The following is a 14,436-nucleotide window of genomic DNA, read 5'->3' on the forward strand; positions in this document are numbered from 1 at the left end:
TAGAACAAAGGTGCCAACATTTGAAAAATAATCTTTTTTGGTCAGTGACATGGCAGAGTATTAATTTTTATTCCCAGGAGTAATATCCAGACCTATTTTGTTGTCTTTGGAAAATATAAAGGAGCTGGTAGTTGGGGTCTTGTTTGCATAAGAATTATCTGGATGACTGTGGCCTGCAGTCTGATAACTCAGTGCACCAGCTTTACTGAATAAGTGGAAGGCTTTTTGGAAGCATAGTAATATGGCTACATATTTTATACATAAATGAAAATGCTTAAAAATTCTAGGAGGTTAGTTTCTGCCCGAGTTCCTGTGGCAAATAAACAGACATGTTTATAAAGCAACATACAAACAAACCTGTGAGAGGCCTACAATTGTTATGATACTACATATGGATTTCAGCATTAATTAGAAAAAAATACTTTAAGGTAACCAGAGTTCATTGCTAGTGTTTGCTTCTAGAATGTATGTTTGCATTCATAAGCCTTTAGAAATTTTTTTAAATGCTTCATATTGTTTGAATGCTCTTGATGAGTCAAGGCCTTGGAACTTTGAATTTTTTAAAACAAAAATCTCATAACTGCCACATGGCTTTTCTATAAGGGCTGAGTAGAGAAAACTAATAGATACAGAGCCCATTTAAAAATCTTTGCATCAAATAAAACATGTGCACAGAAAGATGCACATATTTTGTGTCCAGCTCAATGTTTTCTTATGAAGTAAACACATGTATTAAAACATCGTAGAAGGCCCCAGATTGATGCTTCTTTTGGGTATAACCTCATGCACCTGGGTGACCCTCATACTCACACCTGGCACCATTCCATAGTCTGGTCTGACTGTGGTTACTCTATATGCCTTTTGGTCAACTTAATGTTTGTGAGATTCATTCATGTTGTTACATACAGTGGCATTTTATTCATTTTCATAGCTATAAACTACTCCATTGGGTAAATATATAATTTTTGCTTATTTACTGTTGAGTGGATTTTGGATAGTTTCCAGGTTGAGGTTATTATGAATAGTGTGGCAATGAACATTCTATTAGATGATATGGCTGTCATTGAACAAATACATAAATTCCTCATCCCTATTGAGTTGTAACAATATTATATAGATAGATAGATAGATTATACATATACATGTATAGGGGGGCTTTGCTGAGCCTCTGTAAAATAAATTATATTTCTTTAATATATTATTTTTGTCTAGAATAAAAGAGATTAATATATTAGAAATTGTTCTCAATAATGAATCCAAAAAATCAGGGAATCTTATATTTGGGTAATTTTGCCCTTGATATTATTAACAAATTGGAATAAACTAGCTTCAGTTTAATTACCTCTAGGTAAAAGAATTGTACTCCCTAAAAAGAAAGCTACTTTGATTTTTTACATTTAAAAAAGAGTTGTTATTTCTATGAAGCTGAAATATAGCTACCTCAACTTTATACCTCTGATGCCAATTTTCTCTCAAAAGACATAGAGATTTGTGCTTAATTCTCCTTTTTCATGGTGATTTTACGAGGCACTGGAGAACAGTCTTTGTGCCTCTACAAAAAGCCATTTTTCTCTGTTTTGTTTTTTGCTTTGGTAATTATTTCTCAGTTCTTCACAGTCATATAAATGCTGCATTTATATGCAATCTAAGGTGCTGCCAATCCTTTTAATTATTGGTGCTCATTAGGTTTGTAAAAAGACTGGACACAAACATAATCAACAGATGTTATTTTTGAATACTAAAAATTAGATATTTAGACTAATATTTTTGGATTATAATTTTTTCAGAATTTCGCAAATCAACGTAACACTTTTTTTGAAAAACAAAAAAGTCATTAAATAATAATGTTCAAAAGTGAGCAAAACCGACTAGAGAATCACTAATCCAGAGCAGAATAGAGCAGTTATTTTCTCTTTCATCCTAGAATATTTTTTCTCTGAATACAGTTTAAATGCTTTTAGTTATTTTTCAACCATATTTAATTATTATATGGTAGGTGAGATATCATCAAAGTCATGATAAATTCACTTATTCAGTGATTATTGGTTAAGTGTCCACTGATACTTACTGACATATGGGGGCTTTAGTCCTTGCTGGGAAGGAACAGACAGATGGCAGAGGAGGTGGATTTGTGAACCCCAAAGTATGAAATGTTTGATTATGGCTGCAACACAGGTGACCAAAGAGGGGCCCAAAAAAAGATTTGTTTCATGGAGTGCTGAGGCCCGAAATGAAGGTGCCCCAGGCATCGAGAGAGGGGACCACAATAATGTGTATTCTGGAAGAGGGTTGGTGAGGTGGAGGTGAGTACAGTTGAAAAAGGAAGCAAAAAAGTTCACCCAAGGCCAGATTCATAAAGGTGTTCTGAAAAGTCTCCTGAATTCAACAGGGCATTAGTAAAACCTTTAGGTAGGAGAGCAACATGATCAGATAAGGTATATCTGAAAACTCAGGATTGCTACACGCTACCCCATTATGCAGTCAATTTAATAGGACTGTCTATTTGCTCTTAATTATTTCAACTTAAATGGAATTTTCATCATTAAATAAATAGCATTTCTGTCGTCGATATATAATTCATCTGTAATGTTCAGGGAGAAATCTCATGCAAAAGATACATATTTTTTTAAACCCAGATTTTTGAAATTTCCATTTTTCCTGGCTTTCTCATAGATTTTAACTTCAGACTTCAAATATTTATTTAATTTTGCTGGTGTTGGTGGATTTACTATCTTTGAAAAGCAAGTGTGACATAGCTTTACTTCATGTTAATAATGCTGTCTGAGCTTGGATACTTGTTGGAATATAAAGACGATCTTCTGGAAGTGGGACCAGCCTGTGCAGCTGTGCTTGTGTTAAGTGGTTTCAGTCCAAAAATAATCATGTTCTTGTATTACCATAGGGCACTGGCTTTTCCTTTGTGTTCAACACTGATTTGGATCTATAAAATTTAGTATGCCAAGTTTGTCATCAAACCCTTGGAGCTCAAGAGAGAGAATGAAGTTTGAGGTTATGTTTGCAGAAATAGAACTTTTTATTAATATTGGAAAATGGCCACATTGGTGCAAGGAAGGGTGGGAAAGCAGCCCCGTGTCTCTTTCAGTTTGAAACAACACGCAATCTCTTAAGTGCTCTGCTTCAAAGAGCTGAAACTGTACAGCATTGAGCTGCTCTGGATGGAGGACAAATAATTGAATGATTGTCTTTCCTCTAAAAACTGTCAGGCTGTTTGTCTAAGTAGGCGCTCTCACCCACCACTCTTTGGCATTCTTCAAATCCAGCTCTTTAACATCAGTCAAACAGTCCAGGTGATAAGCACAGAGCTAGCTCTACCCATTGTCTCTGTGCCTGCATGTTCACATTTGGCCTGGTTGGCCTCGGTTTCCTAGTTCAGCTCAGCAGGCTGCCACTGGAGTGCCTACAGGAAGAGATTTTGCCCTCCTACAAACCTGCGTTAAAAATTACCTCCAGCCTTCCCAGACCAAACTGTTGGTGCATGAAATGACAAAACTTTGATTCAACAAGCCACTCCCTGTGAATATCTTGCCTGGTTGACGTGTTTCTTCATTGATGTTACTTTCTATTAAGGTTGAATTGTGGGTCCCCTTAAAGATGTAAAGTCATAACCTCCACTACCTTATTGCTGAAGTCCAAACCTCCACCTCCTCAGAAGGCCATGGAAGAAAGAGGTGTGTTATAGATCTAATTAATTAACTAGTCATTCTGGGAGCCTCTAACCCAGTATATCTGTGTCCTTATAAAAGGGGGAGGCATGGATCCAGAGACAGGCATACAGAAGAGAACTCCACAAAGATTCTTCTCTATTTCAGAGGAAGCACAGTCCTGCCAGTACCTTGATCTTGAGCTTCTAGGGTCCAGAACTGTGATCCAATAAATTTCTGTCAAGCCACTTGGTTTATTACACTTTGTTACAATAGCCCTGAACTAATACATGGTGGTTATCAATTATCTCCTGTTTTGTTTCATAAACTTTGTTTCATGAGGATGCCCAGAGAGATAAAAGCACATTTGACACCATGGTAGCTTGGCCAGAAAAGCAGTCTTGGTTTTCTGCCCAGTTGGCTCCATCTTGGACTGTTCTATTATTGCTTCTTTAAGTCAAATCCAAGTCTGGTACCCAGATTCAGTATCAACCAGATTAGTGGCACTCTTCCCCTTCATCCTAGAAGCTGTGTGGGGATGATTATATATCCTCCAAAGTCCAACAGCAGGCCACAATAGTAGACCCTTCCGCACGCCAGACTAGACAGCCCATGTTAAAAAGACTTTTGGCACAGTCCTCAAATTACTTGCAGCTGCCAAACTAGTGCCATAAGTTATTTTTAGTACACAGACCCTTTATCCTGTACTTTGGAAATAAAATTTACCAACTTAGAATGGTAGAATTATATTAAAAATGACTTTAGAACCATCAATGAAATTTAAGATGAGGTTAACCATACCTCCATTTGGAAGAAGTCAGGTTGCCAACTTACAGTCTTCCAAAACTCTTTATATTGTTTATTCAACAGACATGTCTGAACATTAACTACCTGATACACACTGTGTAGAAAGTAATTTTTAAAATAGGGAGCATCTCTCAATGCCCACCTTAATGAATCTTTGTTAAGTAAGGGTAAATTAAGGGGAATAATGACTCCAAATAATTGATTATTTGGAACTCATGTGCCTGGTGAAAGTTTCAGACCATGTCCAAAGGCAGGAGCAGTAGGTTGATGTATCAGCTCAAGAACCCCAGACAGAGTGAATTCTCTCTTACTCACCAGGTCTTCAGTAGATTGAATGAGGCCCACACACATTGAGTAGGGCCATCTCCTCTCATAGGTTTACCAATTAAAATATTAATCTTATCCAGAACCACCTTCACAGACATACCCAAAATAATGTCTAGGCAAATATCTGAGCATGGCATAACCCATTTAAATTGATACAAACCTATGTATGGCATAGCCTATTATTCTTAGGCTACAAATATGTACAGCATGTTACTCTACTGAATACTTAGGCAATTGTAATACATGGGTGTATTAAACATAAAAGTAGTACAATGTAAACATGGAAAAAAAGATAAAACCTGAAACAACTGTACTAGGCACTTAACATGAATGGGGCTCATAGGACTTGCTGTTGTCTGGGTAACTCAGGGAATAAGGAGTGAATGAATGAAGGGCTAGGACATTACTGTACACCATCGTAGATTTTATAGACACTATATGCTTAGGCTACACTAAAGTAATACAAAGCCTTTTCTTTCTTCAACAATAGATTAAACTTAGCTTATGGTAACTTTTTACTTTACAAATATTTAAATTATCTTTTAGATTCTTTAATAATAGATTAAAATACAAATACATTGTAGAGCTGTATAAAAATATTTTCTTTATGTCCTTATGCTATAATTTTTCTATATTTTTGTTTAATTTTTAACTTTGTTTACTTTTTAAAATTTTCCTGAAAACTGAGACACAAATACACACAGCCTAGGCCTACAGAGGATCAGAGTCATCAAGATGTCACTAGGCAATGCAAATCTTCAACTCCATTAAAATCTTACTGCACTAGTATTGTATATACAGTCCACTGTTGGCCAAATTGTTATACATCACATAACTGTATATGGTTATTCAATATATATGTGCATGTATACATACACAAAGTATATAAGTATACATACAGACACTATATAGTGTCTGAATATGTACAGACAGTATATAAATACATATAAGCACAGACAGCATACAGTGTGTGTTTATGTGCACATATGTATACACACAGAGAAAAATAGACCAATTTATTATAAAAAATTGGCCCACCTATTTTGAGGGGAGCTATCTGTTTTATTTAATCTAACGTTCACCTTATCCAGAAACATCCTCCTAGACATACAAAGAAATTTTGACCAAATTTTGGTTAACTCGTGGTCCCGTCAAATTGACATATGAAATTAACTATCACATAGAGCCAGTTTCAACAAAACAATCTGAAATTGAAAAAAAAAATCGACTTTTTCAAGATTTTCTTTCTCTTTATGTTGATGGAGGTAATTGCCAATAATGATTGATCTACTGAGTGATAGTGTACAGAGGTAGGAAATAAATAGGGAATTCAACATTGTGAGTGCTAGTTTTGTTACACCCCAACTTTCTGCAGATTTATGGATAAAACATGCTCGGTCTCTCTCTCTCTCTCTCTGAGCATTACTTATCTTTACAGTTAGGTCAGTTAACCCGGAAAATCATTAATTTTCCTGATAGCCTTTAGATTCTATCTTACAAAGTTATCTCAATTAGAATAGGCCCATGATATTCACATTTCAGACTTTTTTTTAGTTGAGTGCTGACCTGCTGCTCTTCCCTGCATGAGCTTCAACTATTTCCAATAATGTAAGCTATTGAGGAAATAACTATCAATAATAGAGAACATTTGTATCAGATACTATGCCATTGGCATCACTGCTCCTATTGTGTGTGTGTGTGTGTGTGTGTATGTTTTTCACCATAAATGCAGGTCATAGGTGCTTATACTATCCCCTACAATTTATGGATAAGAAAAACAGTCTGGGTATTCGATTAGTAAGTGAAGATTTGTACCCAGGTGTACCTAATTCCTGAGGTCTTGAGCTCTGGGCTTCTTTGTTGCGTTGAAGGTGGTCCCCAAAAGCTATGTTCAAACCCTTCAAACTTGTGACTGTGACTTTATCTGGAAAAAGAATCTTCATGGAGGTAATTAAACTAAGGATCTCAAGATGAGATCATATCAGGTAGTCCCTCAAACTAATGCCACCTGCTCTTATAACAGATGGAAAAGGCGGGTGTCTATCTGTCCTCCAGAAGAGGAGCCAGGTAAAGACAGATTTCAGAGACTGGCGTCATGCAGCCCACAGGAGCTTCTGGAGCCATTAGCATCTAGGAGAGGCAAGAAAGGGTTCTTTCCTGTTTCAGCAGAAACTATGGCCCTACAAACATCTTAATCCAGACTTCTAGCCCCTAGAACTGTGAGAGAATAAATTTACATTGTTTAATTTACATTGTTAACATGATTTTAACACAAAAATCATTTTGTGTTGTTTTTTTATGGTGAACCTGGAAACTAACATAGCTTTCAATTCAGTGTTTCTTCAAAATCATAGAAAACCTTTCCTCTTGGGTGCTGACATGGGAGGGCTTGAGTGCACGTAAACCGAATGAGGATGATATATTTCCCTCAGGCCATTGAGTTGGCTCAGTCCGTAGAACACGATCCTTTGAGAACGACCAGCCCACCTGGTCGCAGCCCACTGCTGTGTTAGGGTGAACACAGTTTTCCATGCATTTGGCAACTTCTACAGCAGGAGATCCCAGGTCCGTCCTGTGGGCTCACTGGGCCTTTCTCATGCTGTGATTGCTCAGAATTACTGACAGACTATCGCCATGGATCAGCACAAGTTTTACTCTAACTATGATGTAATATGTAAACAACCCCCCCCCCATTAAAGAGTTAGCCACAGTGTTCATGTAGCTAGCTGTTCCTTTCTCTGACCGTCTGAAGAGTAGCTTGTAATTCTTCAACAGGGTAGTACGAACATTAGGGCTGAAACTCAGGTCAACTCTATGATCTCAAATCCTAAACTTTTGACATGTTTGCGATTGGGTTTCATTATAGATATTTGATTCGGTCAAAAATAGTCTTCTCTAGAAATTTATTCTTGCCTCAACAGTGGCCTTCTTCCCTTTTTGTAATATTAAAAGTCCCATGTTTTTTTAAGGATCTAGGTAAAAAAAGCTTTAATTTTGAGAAATCCCAGAAAAAGGCTTGGGCTGTACGTAAGGTGGGAGCATAAATCTACATATATTTTAGTAAACAAAATAAAAAAGTCCTAATTTCCTGGTCTATTAAAAAGAGGATGGAAGTAACTCCTACCTTGCAGGAATCTTTGTGAGATAACTTTGAGAATGAGACGATACCTCATATAGTTCTTGGCTGAGAACTGTGTACCCACATTGCTTTTGTTTTTGCCCGTCTCTTTCAATGAACCTCAGACAGTTTCTCCTTCAGTCTCATCTGCTTCTATGTTTCCCTAAGTCCATGTATTTTATAAAAAACTTTTTAGAAAAACATTTATTACAGGGCATTCTGTGTTTATTAATATGCTTCTAGGAATTTTTGTTAGGTGTTTATTTAAAAAAGATGTATGATCATTGTTTAATGAGGTGGTCATGAAGGCAATGCATTCAATAATGAAACATGCATTACGGGTAAGAATTTACCTCGATACAAGCTTGTTTGAATCAAGGATTTTTTTTATTCATACAGTAAAGAATGGACATTCCTTCTTTTAAATCCCAAGGTCTAAGTGCCTTTGAAAATTTTTCTTGATTTTTCTCATTTTACTGAGCTCTTCAGTAAACTATTTTGTTTGGGTTCTGGGGGAAGGGGATGTTCGCAAGGAAGGACAGATGTCTTTGATTTAATATTTTATTTTGATTTTTGTGGTGACAGTGGCATTTTAAATTTCTTTTCATTTTAAAATATTTTTATTTTTTTTTAATTTCAAGTTTATATGATGGTACAAATTTTTAGGTTACGTTGTTCTCACTTTCAAAGCAAAGTTCAAATTGTAGAAGGGGGTGTGCTGAACACCTTTATATTGTGCACATTAGGTGAGATCTGCCAAATGTCCTCCCTTCTCTCCTTCCTCGCCTCACCCACTTGCTAGAAAATATTAGTGTTTTATCATTCACATGAGCATGCAGTTGTTTTTATATTGGTTTCATATTAGTATTGAGTACACTGGGTGTTTTATTTTTTCTATTCTTGAGATACTTTTCTAAGAAGAATGGTATATGCTCCATCCAGTGACATATATAATTTGTAAAGTATTTGCAAGACCAGCTCCCTCTTTCTCCCTATGGCTTCTTTTTCTAAGTATCGCTAAAGAGCCAGTTGATAATTCTGTATAAAGTTATCTAACCGCAGATGCCTGGCAAACTATGTTTTGTCTGTTAACTGTAAGACTTATATCATTATAAGGAAGTAATGTTCAATAAACTATATTAGTGTGGTGCATGGGAAAGCTATCTTACCTCCAGAATTCCTTTCATAATAAGCAGCGTTCATAATGATAGGAATCAACGTTTGCTGAATAATTTCTGTGGTCTCAGAACTGTGATAAATCTCTACACACAGTCACTCATGAAGCCGTATCCTTCTCCATTAAAGAGTCAATGAACTGGAGCTTAGAGAAATTGTATAATTTGCCTAAGGTCACACAGTAATAGTAACAGTGATAAACAAAAGTTACATGCTACTCACAGCTACTAACAATAACTCATAGTAGTGACAGTCAACCTATTCGTATAGAAGGTCTATTATTAACTCAAAGGGTCTAAAAGGTACAGAGCTTATTATTGTTACCATGTGTTTAATCAAGGAGTCTCACTAAACTGCATGGCAATTTCTCCACAAGCCCATTTCTCCTCCTCCTCCTCCTCTTTCATTATTGTCATCATCTTTCTTTTATTTTTGTTCTCCCTGCTGTTATCATTTTTTCTAAGGATTACACTACACACCTCCCACTACCTAGACCATATAGTCTTATTTCAAGGTTAACATATTATCTATTCTACCTATAAGATAAGGCAGACTATACAAAATAAAATTTTAATGAAAAGTAAAGTAAGTGAAAAGTAAGTAAAATTTTGTATCTGGAAAAGAGGAAACTGTAGAAGGGGCAATACATCAAATTTTTATAAGAACAATATGAGAAGTGAATAGTTGTGTGAAATGGCATAAACAAAATATTTTTCTGGTCTAAGCCTCCTGCCCAGAGAGATGGATAAGATCCTTGGAAGGTCCACACGGGGCTGAGGTTCCAGTTCTTGTGATTCTACTCCATCAAGAGAGGGCTGGAAAGTGACAGAATTAATCTGTAGAGGAAGTTGAGAATGGGATTTAGAGATTTAGAGAATGAGATTTAGTAGGAGAAAGATAGAACCGTGTATATGATCATTAAAGAAGAACGGTGGTAAAAATAGGTTGTTATTCTATTGTTGGTAGCTTGATAGTGTAATGAAAACCCTTTATTTACCATGAGGGTTTCTAGTTAACTTCAATAAATCTGCATTGCTAGTGAGTTTGAGCAAAGGATATGTTTTAGGAAGAGAAAATGCAGGGCTAAACCTTTTTAAAAAAGATCGGCTTGGTATAAAAACCAAGGTTATCCACTGAAAAACACGCATGTATTAAAAATAATCATACTACTGTTATATGCTTGTTAATACATTGTCTATTCTGGACACACAAATAGGTACCACATATACCTTGCATTCATAGAGGTCACGACCATTACTAAAGCCTGCTTTAAAAGACTAATAGTGCATTGGTAAATATGCCTTGGAAAGGAATTCTTTGGTTAAAGAGGTTTGGAAAATGCTGCATACTCTCATTCCCCTCAGAGATGCACAAAGCTCTTTAGCACATTAAAGACGGAGAAGTCTGCAGTGAAATGTTCTCACAGATACGGGTACTTATTTAAATGTACTTAACCCAGTGTCTCACAAACATATTTGCTTATGAAATTTATTGTTTAAAAGCACACTCTTATTATCTTCTCTTGGAAAGCATTTCTGGAAAAAAAAAAAGAAAACCCTCACTGAGATTATACAACATTAGCAGAAAGAAATAAAAAACAAAAAACTATTATGTTTTGTAAAGGAGCATGAGCATGTTAATGATGAACAATTAGAAAGAGTGATCCTTGTCTCTGAAGTTCCCTGAGAATAATCGCCTTGTTAGGTTGGTATATTAAGGTAAGTAACAACAGCTGCTGTAACAAGCAATCCCTAAATCATAGTCACTGAACTTAACACAAGTTTATTTCTCCCTTATGTCACAGTTGCAATCCTGATTGGCAGGGGAATAGTGCTCCGTGAAGTTGTTTACTGATTTGAGCTTGTTCTAATCACATTTGGAGGCCTTAGAGAGTTCCGTCTTGGGCACCCAATTACCTGCAAGGATAAGTGATTCCTCATAGAGAATTAGGCAGGTAATTTGGAGGGCCGGTCCTAGAAATGGTTGATAATCACTTCCAGCCCACATTTCATTGTCTGGAACCTGGTCGCCTAGTCCCACGTCTAGTATTGGACCAAGCAGGAAGAGGATAGCACAGATGGGGTGAGGCTTTGAAATTTTTATCACAAATTTTGAAGAGTGTTTAGGAATTTATTAGTGAGATGAAGTAGATATGAATCAAGGCACAGAATAAAAAATGGAAGAAATTTTTGAAAAAGTGTGGAAAGTTTAAGTATCAGATGTGCCTGGAGAAATAGTTTGGAAATAGACTATGAAGAGTTTCTTAAACCACGTCAGGGTTTTGAACTTTCTGATGTGAATGACTGGGAAGTGATAGGGTTTTTTGGTGTGATGCCAGAAGCATATTTATTTCACAGAAGCAGCTCTAATAGAATTTCCAAGAGGGGCTTTAGACTCGTTATGGAAATTGCATTGAAGATGAAGATTAAGAGGAAAGGCAAAGGTAGATAATTTCTTAGGAAAACTAGTACTCTCTATTTTTTCTATTGAGACACAGTCTCATTCTATCACCCTGGGAAGAGTGCCATGGCATCATTTTAGCTCACAGCAACCTCAAACTCTTGGGCTCAAATGATCTTCTCGCCTCAGCATCCCAACTAGCTGGGACTACAGGTGCCTGCCACCATGCCCCCCTGTTTTTAGTATTTTTAGTAGAAATGGGCTCTCGCTCTTGCTCAGGCTGGTCTTGAACTCCTGTGCTCAGTGACCCATCTTCCTTGGCCTCCCAGAGTGCTAGGATTACAGGTGTGAGCCATTGTGCCTGGCCCACCACCATCCTCTCTAGACCAAAATGTAACGTTTTAACATCACTTCTCTGTTTTATACCACAGCAAACTCGTTATCAAGTATTACTGGTAGCCTCATTCATAAAATATTACTTAGAAGCTGCAGTAGGTTCGATGGTAAAACTAATTAACAGGTATGTTTTCGCATTGAGTTTGATATGATTGTTGGAGCTGTGTGGCTCAAGATTTAAAGACAATAAACTGTAGCTTGGACAGAATCCAGTAGATATACTCAATTTAAAACCTTGGAGATAGATTATATCACTCATGGATAACTAGGGTAATAGGGGTGGGGGAAGAAGTAAAGCGGACCAAGGGGAGAATAGTGGAAAAGGCCAAGAGTTCAGTGAAGGTAGAGAAATAAAACGCTGTGGCTTTGCCTTGGGGATCAGAAAAGAAAGCAGGAAAATAGAACAACAACAAAAAAAGAAACCCTGCCCTTTCATCAGACATGATGTCTAAAATCTTTCCTTCCTTAAGCAGCACAAACATTTGTCTACATCGAATAGAAAATTAATATGTGTGCCTCTTAAAGGTAAACAGGTAAATCTCTGTGATCATTTCTTAAAGACTCAATTCTTATATGAAGGCAGTAGATGATCTAATAGATAAAGAAAAACTCAAATCAGTTCAAGGTGGGAGGCAGGGAATGAGGGAGTGGGAGGGTAAAGGAACGAGGAGGTTGGCGGGGTATGGTGTATGAAACACCTCTTCCGTCTGGGACACAATTATAAGAGGGGTTTTACCTAACAAATGCAATCAGTGTAACCTAATTCTTTGTACCCTCAATCCCAAACAACAAACAAAAACAAACAAAAAAATATACTGTTTTCTAACTTGCTGCTTGGCTAATAGAAAGCATTTGTGTTGAAAACACAGCAGCTGATACCACTTTTTTCATAGCTTCAACATTTTGTAAACACAAGATTTTATTGTAAATAAAAGGGAAAGCAACTTCAGTACCCAGTGTCCATGTTATGGGGTGACTGACAGCGTGGTGGGTCTGAGCGCTCCAGCTGTGACCACTCCCGCTGGCATGCTGACTTTGTGGGAAGATGGAAATGATTGTCACATTTTTATTTACCTAGAAGGAGAAATACGAAATGAGTTCCATGACAAACGCACATCCAAGAGACATTCTTGTGTCAGAGGAAAAACATCATTGATAAGTGGATCCTGATTTGGGGCATTATCTAAACTTGAAAATTCTGTACTTATTTATTTGTGAACATTTTTGGTTGCTGACTTTTACATGGGCATTTATAAAAGGTTTTAGTATTCTTGGCAGGGAAAAAGCATAAAGAACATGTTGCCAGTTTGGAATGTGAATAAGGAAACAAAACACATTAGTCTATCAATCTCTTTCTTTGTTTAGAGAAAGAGGGGGATATTGAGCATTAGTTCTTTTGTGAAATTAGGGTTCCCTATGGATCTGTGCATTGTCAGCCAGACACACGTATCCTATGCACCTCTTTTCTTTAAACATTACTTTCTCTTGCTGTCTCCTTGGTTCTAGACACAGTGTTATCAGTAGTGTTCCAAGTACATCAAAATTTTTATCTCTGCTTTCTGTACAAAACAGCCAGACTTACTAAGTATGTGCTATCGTCACAGGTCACTTCACTGCCCTCTGGCTTAGACCCATTCCTACCCCCCTGTCTGCCAGTCAGCTCTGCAGACAGTGGACTTGGTCCAAGATGTTTCATGCATTCATCAGTTGACATCTTTCTGGTTCTGCACCTTTATTTTGTCAAATTATTCATTCCTAACTCCTTTCTCACTCCATAGCCACCTCCACTCTCTCTGTTCCACACTTTGACAGGATACTCACATGTTGTTTGTTCCCAGCACCTCATCTTCAAAGCTCTTCTCTCCTGACTCTGCATGATGTATTTCTAATGTTCTATGTATAGGTTCATGAACATATGTGTATATATAAAATTAGAAATCTAGGGATGGACACCACATTCAGATGAATGAAAGACTAAAACAATGTTTTAAAAATCATTACTTATTATGACACCATTAGAATAATTACATTTCATCATGTAGAAAAATCCCTGGTCATTGTCCTATTTGAATGGGCACTCTCAGTGAAGTTTGGGGAGGAAGGTGGCCTCGGTCATGCACCCTCACCGATTTGCCACGTGAACTAGTACATTACAACAATCCCTTGGTCATTCTTTCAAACTTGATTGTTGTCATAAGATCTTGAGACATTTCACAGAACATTGTACCTCCTCCTGCAGAATATCACTGTCTTGAAATATCACCCAGTACACCCAGGTCAGTGTTCTGCCTCGTAGAATATTCTACGGCCACCAGATAGATTTTATACAGATATGTAAAGACAGCAAATCTGTGAAAGTGGTTTTGTGGTTCACACATGTGAGCTCCGTGTTTGATATCCATGCTTCTGCTAGTCACATTCTCGGCAGTCCTCAAGGACTCAGACCTCCTCCAAAGTTCTAGTGACTTCCAAGAAGTATATCCATCTACTTATTATCTCCAAATCATAGTTTTACCATTCACATTAGGAAAAATTTAAATCGGTATCACT

Source organism: Otolemur garnettii, unplaced genomic scaffold (genome assembly GCF_000181295.1).
Source record: "Otolemur garnettii isolate 467f Iridium unplaced genomic scaffold, OtoGar3 scaffold00069, whole genome shotgun sequence".
In the NCBI taxonomy this organism is placed as follows: domain Eukaryota; kingdom Metazoa; phylum Chordata; class Mammalia; order Primates; family Galagidae; genus Otolemur; species Otolemur garnettii.